This window comes from Bos indicus, chromosome 19 (genome assembly GCF_029378745.1).
Source record: "Bos indicus isolate NIAB-ARS_2022 breed Sahiwal x Tharparkar chromosome 19, NIAB-ARS_B.indTharparkar_mat_pri_1.0, whole genome shotgun sequence".
Lineage (NCBI taxonomy): Eukaryota > Metazoa > Chordata > Mammalia > Artiodactyla > Bovidae > Bos > Bos indicus.
The window spans coordinates 40,019,865-40,030,624 of record NC_091778.1 but is presented as its reverse complement, the minus strand read 5'-3'; the positions used below and the strand labels follow the sequence as shown (position 1 = coordinate 40,030,624).

Here is a 10,760-nt window from a genome sequence, read left to right as displayed (position 1 = left end):
TATATGGAATACAGGCATTTATTAGATGTCAAGGAGCAGTGGTTCACAACTGCGGGGGTAGGAGAGCAATTTTTGCTACCAGGGGACAATTAGCAAGGTCTGCAGACATTTCAAGATTTTATTTATTTATGGTTGTGCTGAGTCTTCGTTGCTGCGTCTTCTCCAGTTGCGGCAAGTGGGGGCTACTCTCTGGTTGCGCTGCTTGGGCTTCTCATTATTTTGGTTTTCTCTTGTTGTGGAACTGGGGTTCAGTAGTTGCTGCTCACGGGCTCTACAGTGCTGGCTCAGTAAATGTGGCTCATGCACCCAGTTGTCCGTCCCGTGGCATGTGGGATCCTCCAGGACCAGGATCAAACCCATGTCTCCTGTACTGACAGGTGGATTCTTTACCACTGAGTTACCGGGGAAGCCCTGGAGAGATATCTGATGGTCAGAGATGGGGACGGGGGTGCAATACTGTAAGTTAGCTAAAAGATCCTGCAGTGCACAAGACCGCACCCCCACAAGAGAATTATTTGGCCCAAAATATTAATGGCTCCAAGGTTGATAAACCTTTAGTTATAGTCTAATAGAGGACAAAAGATACTACACTCCACCCCTGACGCAGGGATCCTGAAAACCCTTGTAAATCTGAAGTGCTTACATTGGGAACATTTTTTGTTCTGGATGGGCTCCTGGATGGTGACTGGTCACCAGAAAGACCAAAACATAATTAGAAGCTCGGAATTTTCAGCCCTGCCTCTTACCTTCAACTTCTCTAAATAGGGGAGAGGGGATGGAAATGGAGTTAACAGTTGATCATGTCTACGTGAAAGTTGCTCAGTTGTGTACGACTCTCTGTGATTCCACGGACTATACAGTTCATGGAACTCTCCAGGCCAGAATACTGGAGTGGGTAGACTATCCCTTCTCCAGCGGATCTTCCTGACCCAGGAATTGAATCAGGGTCTCCTGGATTGCAGGTGGATTCTTTACCAACTGAGCTATCAGCGAAGCGCGGTCTACATGAGGAAGCCCCTATAAAAATCCTAATAGTAAGGGGTTTGGGAGCTTCCAGAGAAGTGAATACACTCTAACAGCTCCTGTGTTCAGACCCTCCCAGACCTCCCCCTATGTATGGATCTCTTAATCTGTATCCTTTAAAAAAAATTTTTTTTATTTCGCTGCACTGGGTCTTAGTCGTGGCGTGTACTACCTTCAGCTGCGGCATGTGGATCTAGTTCCCTGACGCAGGGTAGAACCTGGGCCCTGCATTGGAAGCATGGAGTCTTAGTCACTGGACCACCAGGGAAGTTCCTAAAAAAATAATTTTATTTAGTTTTGGCTGTGCTGGGTCTTTGTTGTTGCATGGGCTTTTCTCTAGTTTGCAGAGAGTGAGGGCTACTCTAGGTGTGGTTGCCAGGGCTTCTCATTTCAGTGGCTTCTCTTGTTGCAGACCACAGGTTTGCAACAGAGTTGTGGTTCCCACACTCTAGATCACAGGCTCAACAGTTGTGGTGCAGGGGCTTAGGTGGGATGTAGGATGTAGGGTCTTCTGCGGCATGTGGGATCTTCCAGGATCAGGGATTGAACCTGTGAACCACTAGGGAAGCCCCATCTGTATCCTTTATCATATCCTTTAATGCACTGGTAAATTTAAGTGTTGCCCTGAGTTCTGTGAGTCTCTCCAGCAAATTTAGAGATCCCAAGGAGGGGTCATGGAAGTCTCAGATTTGTAGCCAAGTCAGAAGTTGTGGGTAACCTGGGGGCCTACTACTTATGATCGACATTTGAAGTACGAGGTGATCTCGTGAGTTGCTGTGCTGTGCTCAGTCGTGTCTTGACTCCTTGTGACCCCATGGACTGTAGCCCGCCAGGCTCCTCTGTCCGCAGAATTTCCCACTCTGCCCATGAATACTGGAGTAGATTGCCATTCCTACTCCAGGGGATTTTCCTGACCAGGCAATTGAACCCATGTCTCCTGCGTCTCCTGCAGTGACAGGCAGATTCTTTATCACTACGCCACCTGGGAAGTAGCGCACCCTTAACCTGAGGGAGCTGACTCTATCTCCAGGTAGACAGCGTCCGAACTGAGTTAAATTGACCCTCACTGTCAGAGAATTGCTGGGGGGGGGTGGGTGGGGGCAGGGAGACTCCCACACATCTGGTATCAGAAACCTGTAAGAATAAAGGAGACACACAAGACAGTTCGCCTTTTCTTAAAACAATGAAGCATATAATCAAAATTGAGTATGTACTCAACCAAATAAAGAAAAAAAGAACAGAACATTAGAAGGGTGCTGGCCCAGAACACAGGATTCCCTGTAACACCTGGCCAGGAGGAGCAGCCTCAGTGAGCCTCAGGGTTTGTGATTCACTAGGCATACTGAGTGATTTTCAATTTTTACCTTATTTTATTGGTACATTTGTAAAAAGCTTAAGTCAACATTAAAAGCCTTTACTTACCTCTCCATCTGCATTCCAAGCATGAAAACCCAATTCGAGTCAGTTCAAATATGTTTAGTTCATATACTACTTTTTAACACAATCTGACAATGATATCAAGCAATTAAAAATTCTCAGAAGTACTTTTTTGGGGGGAGGAGCAGGGTTTACAAAAATGTTACATAGTAATACTTTGATTTTCATTTAAAACTGAACTATGTTGAGAAATACGCCAATATTTCACTGGTATTATAATTTGGGATTACAGGTGATTTCTGCTTAACTCTTCATGCCTTTTCAAATTTCTCCATTGAGAAGCATGTATTATTTTGATAACTAGGAAAAGAACAAAGGAGTCTCCCCTAGTGGCTCAGCGGTAAAGAACTGCCTGCCAATGCAGGAGACCCCTGGCCTGGGAAGATCCCATAGGCTGCCGGGCAACTAAGCCTGTGCGCCACAACTATTGAGCCCGTGCTCTGGAGCCTGGGAACCGCAACTACTGAAACCCATCACCCAGAGCCCATACTCTGCAACAAGGGAAGCTACCACCATGAGAAGCCCGTGCACCGCAATGAGGAGTAGCCTCTGCTCACTGCAACTAGAGAAAGTCCCAGCACAGTCATACAGAAATAGTTATAACAAAAACAGGAAGGAAATAATGGAGGACTGAAAATGAAAGGAGAAAGCAGCTGGGGGTGCGTGGTCTGTCTCCAGGCTCGCTCTCTGGTCAGCACGGGAGAGGGCAAGGGCAAGGCTCCACTTCCTGGAGACAGTCTGCTCTACGGCCCACCATCTCTCGGAGGCCCCGGCTCAGGATCCAGGAAGCTTTTACCTCTATATTCTTGCCTTTGTTCTTCTTCCTTCTTCGTCCCCAGGATTGAATCCCTTTCTGTTGGGGGTGGAAGGGATACAATTTTTTTTTTAAATCACCTATTTTGCAGAAAATTGTTGCTAGTGGCCTGGTTGTGCCAGGCGTTCCAGGGCCCTTGCCCTTGAGCATACAAATCTTTCTTCAGACTTTCCCCCTACCCATTTTCCTTGATTTTTAAAAACTAATTTTTCATCACAAAAATAATACCTGTTCACTGAAGAAAAACTGGAATTCACAGAAATAAAAAATGAATATAAAAATCATCTGTAATCTGCCAACCAGAGTTACCCATTATTAACATATGGTTTATACAGTCTCAGTCTTTTTCCTATTCAGATACACTGGTTTAATACAGGTTTAATACACTTCTCTTCTTGGAACAAAACAGGACATCTATATAATACTTGCAGAACTTTTTTTACTGAGGTATACCATGCCTACGTTCAGTGCAAAAAATGTGTTAACTCTTAAGTGTACCTCTTGAATTTTTCACATAAATAGCTACAATATTTTTACTTGCTTTCTGTACTTAGCAATCTATTATGAACATTGCCCATATTATTAGATGACCTTTAATGGCATACTTTTTCACGGCTAACTACAGTTACAACAGTCCACCACAGTAACGTACTGTAACTTATTTAACCACTCCGTCACTGCTGGGAATTCAGGTTGTCTTCCGTTAGCCCCTGCATTAGGTTCCTATCACTGCTGTAACAAATTACAAACTTAGCGGCTTACAGCAACACAAATTCATTCTTTTCCAGTGCTGAAAGAAGGTTCAGTGAGTCAGCAGATTTGTGTTCCTGGGGCTGCTGGTGCTCGAGTGATTAACATTTCACCTGCCAGTGCAGGGGGTGGGGGAGCTCAGATCCCTCAACCCTGGCAGTCAAAAAGCCGAAAGGTAAAATAAAAGCAATACTGTGACACATTCAATAAAGACTTTTTAAAAAAGAACTGTTTTCTTTTGGGAAGCTCTAGGGAGAATCTGTTCCTTGCTTCCTCCAGCTTTCAGAGGCTGCTGACATTCCCTGGCTCACGGCCCCACATCACTCAGGCCTTTACCTCTGCCATCACATCTCCTTTTCTGACACTCATCCTCCTATCTCCTTCTTCTAAGGACTGTGATTACAGTGGGTCCACTGAGACAATCCAGTTCCCACAATTAACCACAGCTGCAAAGTACCTCCTACCAGGTAAAGTAGCATTTTCCTGGGCTCCAGGGATAGCATCTGGACATCCTTTAGAGAAGACATTCAGATCACCACAGCTAAGGACACTCCCCTCCCCATTCTTTTTCTACTTCTGCTGTTCCTTCTCTTCTCCCTCTCACATTTAGTGCCCACTAGTTTTTAACACCATTTCCAGTCCCCAGATCTCTTTATTGCTTTTGTTTCCTATGTCCTCCAAGACATAACTTATTCTTGGGAGCTCGATGATTGTTTCTGATCTATTGATTTCTAACTTATTTCCCAAGCTCCAGCCTTTCTCCCAGATCCCAATCAAGAATATACAGTCTCTGGGAATCACCTGGCGGCCCAGAGGTTAGGACTTTGTGCTTCCAATACCACAGGCCCAGGTGTGTGTGTGCGCGCTATAGAGACAGAGACAGAGACAGAAAGAAAGAGAGAGAATGTAGTTTCCCTTGGTTGTCCCCTTATGACCTTAAAGACTAAATATTTCTGAAACTGGATACATGACCCCTCCCCCATCCTCTACCCCACCTTCCTGCACCAACTTGGCTCCCATATAGGATCTTGTTTTTAAAGTGACTACTCTCAAAAATACTTAAGGCTGAAGACTGAGGATTCGCCTTGCATTCTCTCTCCTATTTAATCAGTCAGTAAATCCCATCAATTATTTTGTGACTTAGCATTCCTCTAATATTCACCTAATATCTTGGCTATTGCTAAAGTGTGTAATCACACTTTCTCCCCATCAAAACCATACTGCTTTTATGGAGGTGGATTATCCTCTCCTCCAGGAAGTCCTCTGTGACTGCTTCTTCCTGGGATACCATCTCCCCACTTCTAAAGGAAAAAGCACATAATTAAGTGTCCACTATATGCTCAGATTTTTCAACCATTTTAAAATTTAAACTTTACTTATTTAAAAATATTTATTTGGCTGCACTGGGCATGCAGGATCTTTAGTTTCTGCATATGAACTTGTGGAATCTATTAATAGCTCCGTGCACTAGACTCTGAGCTCCCAGTGCTCAGTCTTAGCCACTGAATCACCAAGGAAGTCCCTAAAACTTCATCTTTAAAGTAATGTTTTTAATGTATACAAATGAGGAAACTGAGAAGCTAAGTAACTATGCAAAGTAACAAAACTAGTAGATGGTAGAAGGTGAACCCCAGCCTGACCAACTCCAGTGCCAAGCTTTTTGCCTCTACTCCACCATCACCTCCTTGGCGTTAGTGCCCATGGTTCAAAACTTGACTATTCATTAAAAGCATCTGGGAAGGGTCTTCCCTGATGGTCCAATGGTTAAGAATCCACCTTCTAATGTAGGGAGGGGACACAGGTTTGATCTTGAGTGGGGAACCAAGATCCACATGCTGCGGGTGATAAGCCTGCATGCTGTTATCTAGAGAAAAGCCCCCAAATGCCACAATTACAGAAAAGCCTGCATGCCACAAGGACGACCCAACACAGTTCCCCTTACGCTCCCCCCCAAAAAATATCACCTGGGGAACTGATTCTTAAGTCCCATACCAGAGCTACTAATAAGATTCTCTGAAGGTGGAACCCAAAAATCTATTTTTAAAAATTTCTATACTCATCATATGACATATTACTTATTACTAACTAGGTATGCTTAACATACATGCCTTATCCCATCAACTAGTGGAGGAAATACTGTCCTATTCATCTCTGTGACCCATCCAGTACCGTTATAGAACAGGCACTGGAAAGTATCTGTTGGTGGTTGGAGTCCCCTGGTGGTCCAGTAGTGAAGACCCCACAGTTCTGCTGCAGAGGGCACAGGTTTGATCCCAGATCAGGGAAGATTTCGCTCCCCCCATCCCCGCCTGCCCCCCCCCCCCAAATCCCTGCTGATTATTTACTTTTAAAAATATTTACTTTACGGCTGTGCTAGGTCTTCACTGGCATGCACAGGCTTTTCTCAAATTGTGGTGAGCGGGGGGCTATTCTCCAGTTGCAGTGTGCAAGTTTCTCGATGCGACAGCTTCTCTTGTTGTCTGTTGAGAAGCACGGGTTCTATGCACATGGGCTTCAGCACTCCAGAGCCTAGGCTTGGTAGTTGTGGCACACAGGCTTAGCTGCCCCTCAGCACATGGGATCCTCCTGAACCAGGGATCAAACCAGTGTCCCCTGCATTGCAAGGCAGATTCTTAGCCACTGGACCACCAGGGAAGCCCTCTGTTGGTTATTTATATGCTAAAAAATTATAAGGTACACTGTGAGGTATATTGTTACAAGAGTTCAGAGAATAATAGTAACAGTAATAGCTAGCGCTTACTGAAACCTCATCATATGCCAGGCCCTCACTGTTCTAAGAAATTCACAAGTATTAAACTTCTTAGGACTTTCCAATAATCCTATAAAGCAAGATCAGGACACAATCTGCAGGGTCCCTCGTTAAAAAATTATTAAGAATTTCAACATGGTGACAGGGGAGCATTAAACCATAGTGAGGGGCCAACATTTCTAGGCACACGTGTGACTGTACAGGTCTCACACCCATAAGCCAACCCTGGCTAAAACTATTATCCCCATTTTACAGATGAGAAAACTGAGACACAGGCATCAAATAAGCATTTCCAAGATCACAGTTAATAAGGGAAGATATAAATGTGCACTATCTTAGAGAAGGCTTCATTGCAATCTATTTATGAAGTTCTCCAATCCTTCAAGGTTCAGCTCAAAGACCCTTTGTCTACTAAGTATTCTCATAAGCCAGAAAAAAATTCTCCTCCTCCTCTGATATTTTAGCTCCACGACCACATCTGGTTTGCACGTTTCTTATGGACATCACATCCCCATGTCACATCTGAAATAACCTGGGAGGTGCGGGGTACATCTAAGAAATTCATGTATTGGAATGAATGGTCAAAGACACAAACTTGTGCGTGACTTGAGGACTGGGAGAGATGAGGAGGGAACGCCAAGCAGGCACAGGCCTAGGACGGAGAGCACTTCTGAAGGACGAAGAGATACAGCTGCCTCGATCAGTCCAACGGTACACATGGGTGCTAGTGTGGAGAACGCTGGAAGAGAGGATGAAGTGTAACATGTTATAAAGTGCCTTTAACAAAGCTAGACCGTCACTTCTCAAGGGCCGAAAGGATATGATGCATGTGCCCCTCTGAGGTCAGCCAGCTTTGCTTAGGAGGAAAAGGCATCAGGTCACTGTCTGACAGCTTCTCCCTTCGCAGCCAGTCGCCTCACATATAAGCTCTATGGGTTAGTGGGGAGACTGAGCCTGGAGTGCCATCTGATCCCATCCATTCACCAATTCACTTGTTTAACACATGTTGGTGAACATATTCCAGGATGAGATACTTGCACCGAGCACTCCACAGCTCCCATTCATGCTCAGTCCAGCCAGTGGTGTGCCAGTCTCCCATTTCACAGGTCTAAGGAATTAAGTAACTTGCTCAAAATTAGACAGCAGGAAATGGAAGAGTAAGACTGAAATCCAGTTTCTCTCTTTCATTTCAGAATTTGTTTATTGGATATGAATATTCCTGATATTCAAAAAGTTATAGAGAATAGCCTATTAAAACCCATGTACTCCATTCAGAGCAAGAGGTACAACCTGAAGCGCCTGTGGACCTCTCCACATTCTACTAAACCACACTGCCGCCAATTCCTCCTACTTGATTAACACTGCATGTGGCATCACCACCCAGAAATCTTCAATCAGTTTCCAAGTTCAGTACCATTTCTATTTCCACTATTATTTCCACCCTTCTCCATTTTACAAGTAACATCTTGTATCAGGATTATTACAATGGCCTTCTAATTGGTTTCCTTGCATCTGCTCTTCTACATTACAATCACCAACCTTTTTAAAACCTTTGAGTAGCTGCCTTTGGTCTTAGGATATAGACAAAAGCATCTGCATGGCATTCAAGGGTCTCAGATGGTCTTCCCCTACTCTGCACACTAGCTTTGTCGCCATCCCCTGTTCCCGATGTTTTGGGCATACTGGCCTTCTTGCAGCTCCTTATAATCCCCAAGCTCCCTCCCACTACAGGGTGTTTGCACACAGAGTTCCTCCCTTCTTCATCTGAGTAACTCTCTTCCCTTTCTCAGGTGAACTTTCTTTCCTTGAGCCTCCTGGCTGGGTCATTCTTTGATATCTCTCACTTTCACAACTTTACATTTATTTATGAGATTAACTGATTAAACTAATAGGCCTTTCCTAACAGGCCAAGGACCAAGAACCACTTGCTTACTACAAAATACACACTAAATAAACAATAGCTAATCTATATATAACATATATTATGCTGGCAGTGATCCTAGGACTTACCAACCCACTAAGACCTCCCAAAAGCTCTATGAAGCAGGTACAATTATTAGCCCCATTTTACATATAAGCAAAGTAAATCACACAAGCTAAGAAGTGGCAGAGGTGGTTCATGAACTCAGGCAGTAAATGAGTGCTAAGTGCCTCAGTAAATCTGCTGAATGCATGATAGTGCTGAGTGCTTTTGACAGGGACTACATAGCACCTATCTTAGTTCAACAAAAAAATCAGCTGGTTATGTTAAGGGTCTTATGTTTGACTGGAACTTTGCTACAAAACATTTATCTTCTTGGCATTTTATTCCAGCTACCTGAAAATCCGTTTGCCCTCACTGGTAGTATCATGAATCATGACTGATGCTGAGCAGAGGGGCAAACTGGTAAAAGGCCAGGAAAAAGTCGGCGGAACAGAACTGTGGATCATTTGTAACATGGGTAATCCTCACAAAGACAACTCAAAGGTTTTCACAGATGTCATCTCACTTAACCTTCACTGATTCCTAATAAAGTTACACCCACAGGGCAGTTCTGCATCAGCTGATTGATGAAGCAAAAGGCTGAGATCAGGACTGCTAAATCATCAGAAATTAACTAGTCACAGGATGGGTAAGGGAGAGTGTCCCCATACTTCCAGTTGCAGAAATGTGTTATTTCTGGCAGAGAAAGACCTCTTCTTCATTCTTAAGGGTTAAAGGTAGCTAGCTAATTTTCCTGATTCTTTTTTGGCTGCCCTACACCGCCTGTGGAGTGTCCAGTTCTCCCGACCAGGATTGAACCCAGGCCGTGGCAGTGAAAGCATTTAATTCTAACCGCTAGGCTAGCAGGAAACGTCCTAACTCTTGGCTGGAACTTCTCAGCAAGGAAGGTGTTGCTCTTAGGTTTTCCTAGTATGGCTACAGTAGGGGAAATTATCCCACAGGCTCAAGTTACATGGTAAAGAGCTCTATAAGCTAGCTACATCCAATTAACCCTAGGCCAAAACGGTGCAAATGTAACAATTCAGGAAATTCTTCACCCAGAGCCTCAACACCAATGTAAAGGAAGTCAAGAAACTGTACGCACCTTTTCTTTATGTGCATTTTGCTAGGGAAAAGTTTTCATTAGTTTCTTTCAGGGCTGTAACTAAAAAAGGCTAAGAACTTTATGCCTGTACACACATTCTTTCTGGTTCACGGAACCAGAACTTTACAATAGGAGCACCTTCGCAGGATGAAACATTTCTATTCCTTCAAGTACCTGATAGCTATGGATGCGGATCTAGGAGGAATCCCAATATCTAATCCACGTTAAGCTTGACCTTGTAACAGCACAGGCCTCAATCTAGAAGTAGGTCTAAAGGGACGGTATTAGCATTCACCTCCTTGGAGTGGCCTGTAAGGATAAGGACAGTTCGTGCTCGAATCCAGTCCCAATCAGGCGACTAATCGGCTGAGTAACCTTGGACAGGTTGCATACCCTCTCTGGGCTTCAGTTTCCACATCAGCAAATTGCAAGTTGAACCGCACGGTCTTCAAGGTCCTTCCCAGCAGAGAGCCTGGTACCAAGTAGGCCTAGCCATTAAAGCAGCTTCCTGTGGGCGCGGTGCAGGGCTTTAACGGTCCCCCCTCCCCCGCTCGAGCCCGCGAAACCCTCAACACGCCCCTCCGAGTGACGCCGCTTTCTCAACCGCAGCCTGGACACGGCTCCGCCTCTTTCCGGGGGCGTCCCGTCGTGCCCCGCGCCAGGCTTCTAAAGCGGTGGGTCGACTCCCGCCTTTCCGCGGCCCCGACCCCTAACTCCTCTCCCCAGTTTTGTCGGGTGCCTTATCCTATCAACGTCTAGTATCCCAGCCAATCACGCGGGTCCGGAGTCTTACCTTCGGTCCATCCTCCTCCCAGCGGCCAGCCGGCCCGAGCTCAAGGCCTTTAGCAGGCCAATCCAATCAGTGGCCGGCTCTAGCCGGCCTCACCCCAATGTCCCT

The 10,760-nt window shown here is 45.1% G+C and overlaps 1 long non-coding RNA gene across 10 annotated transcripts; it reads right to left on the bottom strand.

Moving 5' to 3' along the window:
* LOC139177569 (uncharacterized) lies at nt 1–10,649 on the bottom strand. Of its 10 annotated transcripts, none has more exons than XR_011562059.1 (4): nt 7,390–10,649; nt 6,386–6,637; nt 3,257–3,313; nt 1–2,157 (listed from the first exon to the last, which is right to left on the bottom strand). It is a non-coding gene; the product is annotated as an uncharacterized lncRNA (long non-coding RNA). The 10 variants fall into 10 exon arrangements; XR_011562061.1 differs by lacking the exon at nt 6,386–6,637 and adding an exon at nt 5,187–5,325; XR_011562062.1 differs by lacking the exon at nt 6,386–6,637 and having other exon boundaries at nt 1–423; nt 1,196–2,157.
* Between the last annotated feature and the right edge of the window lie 111 nt (nt 10,650–10,760).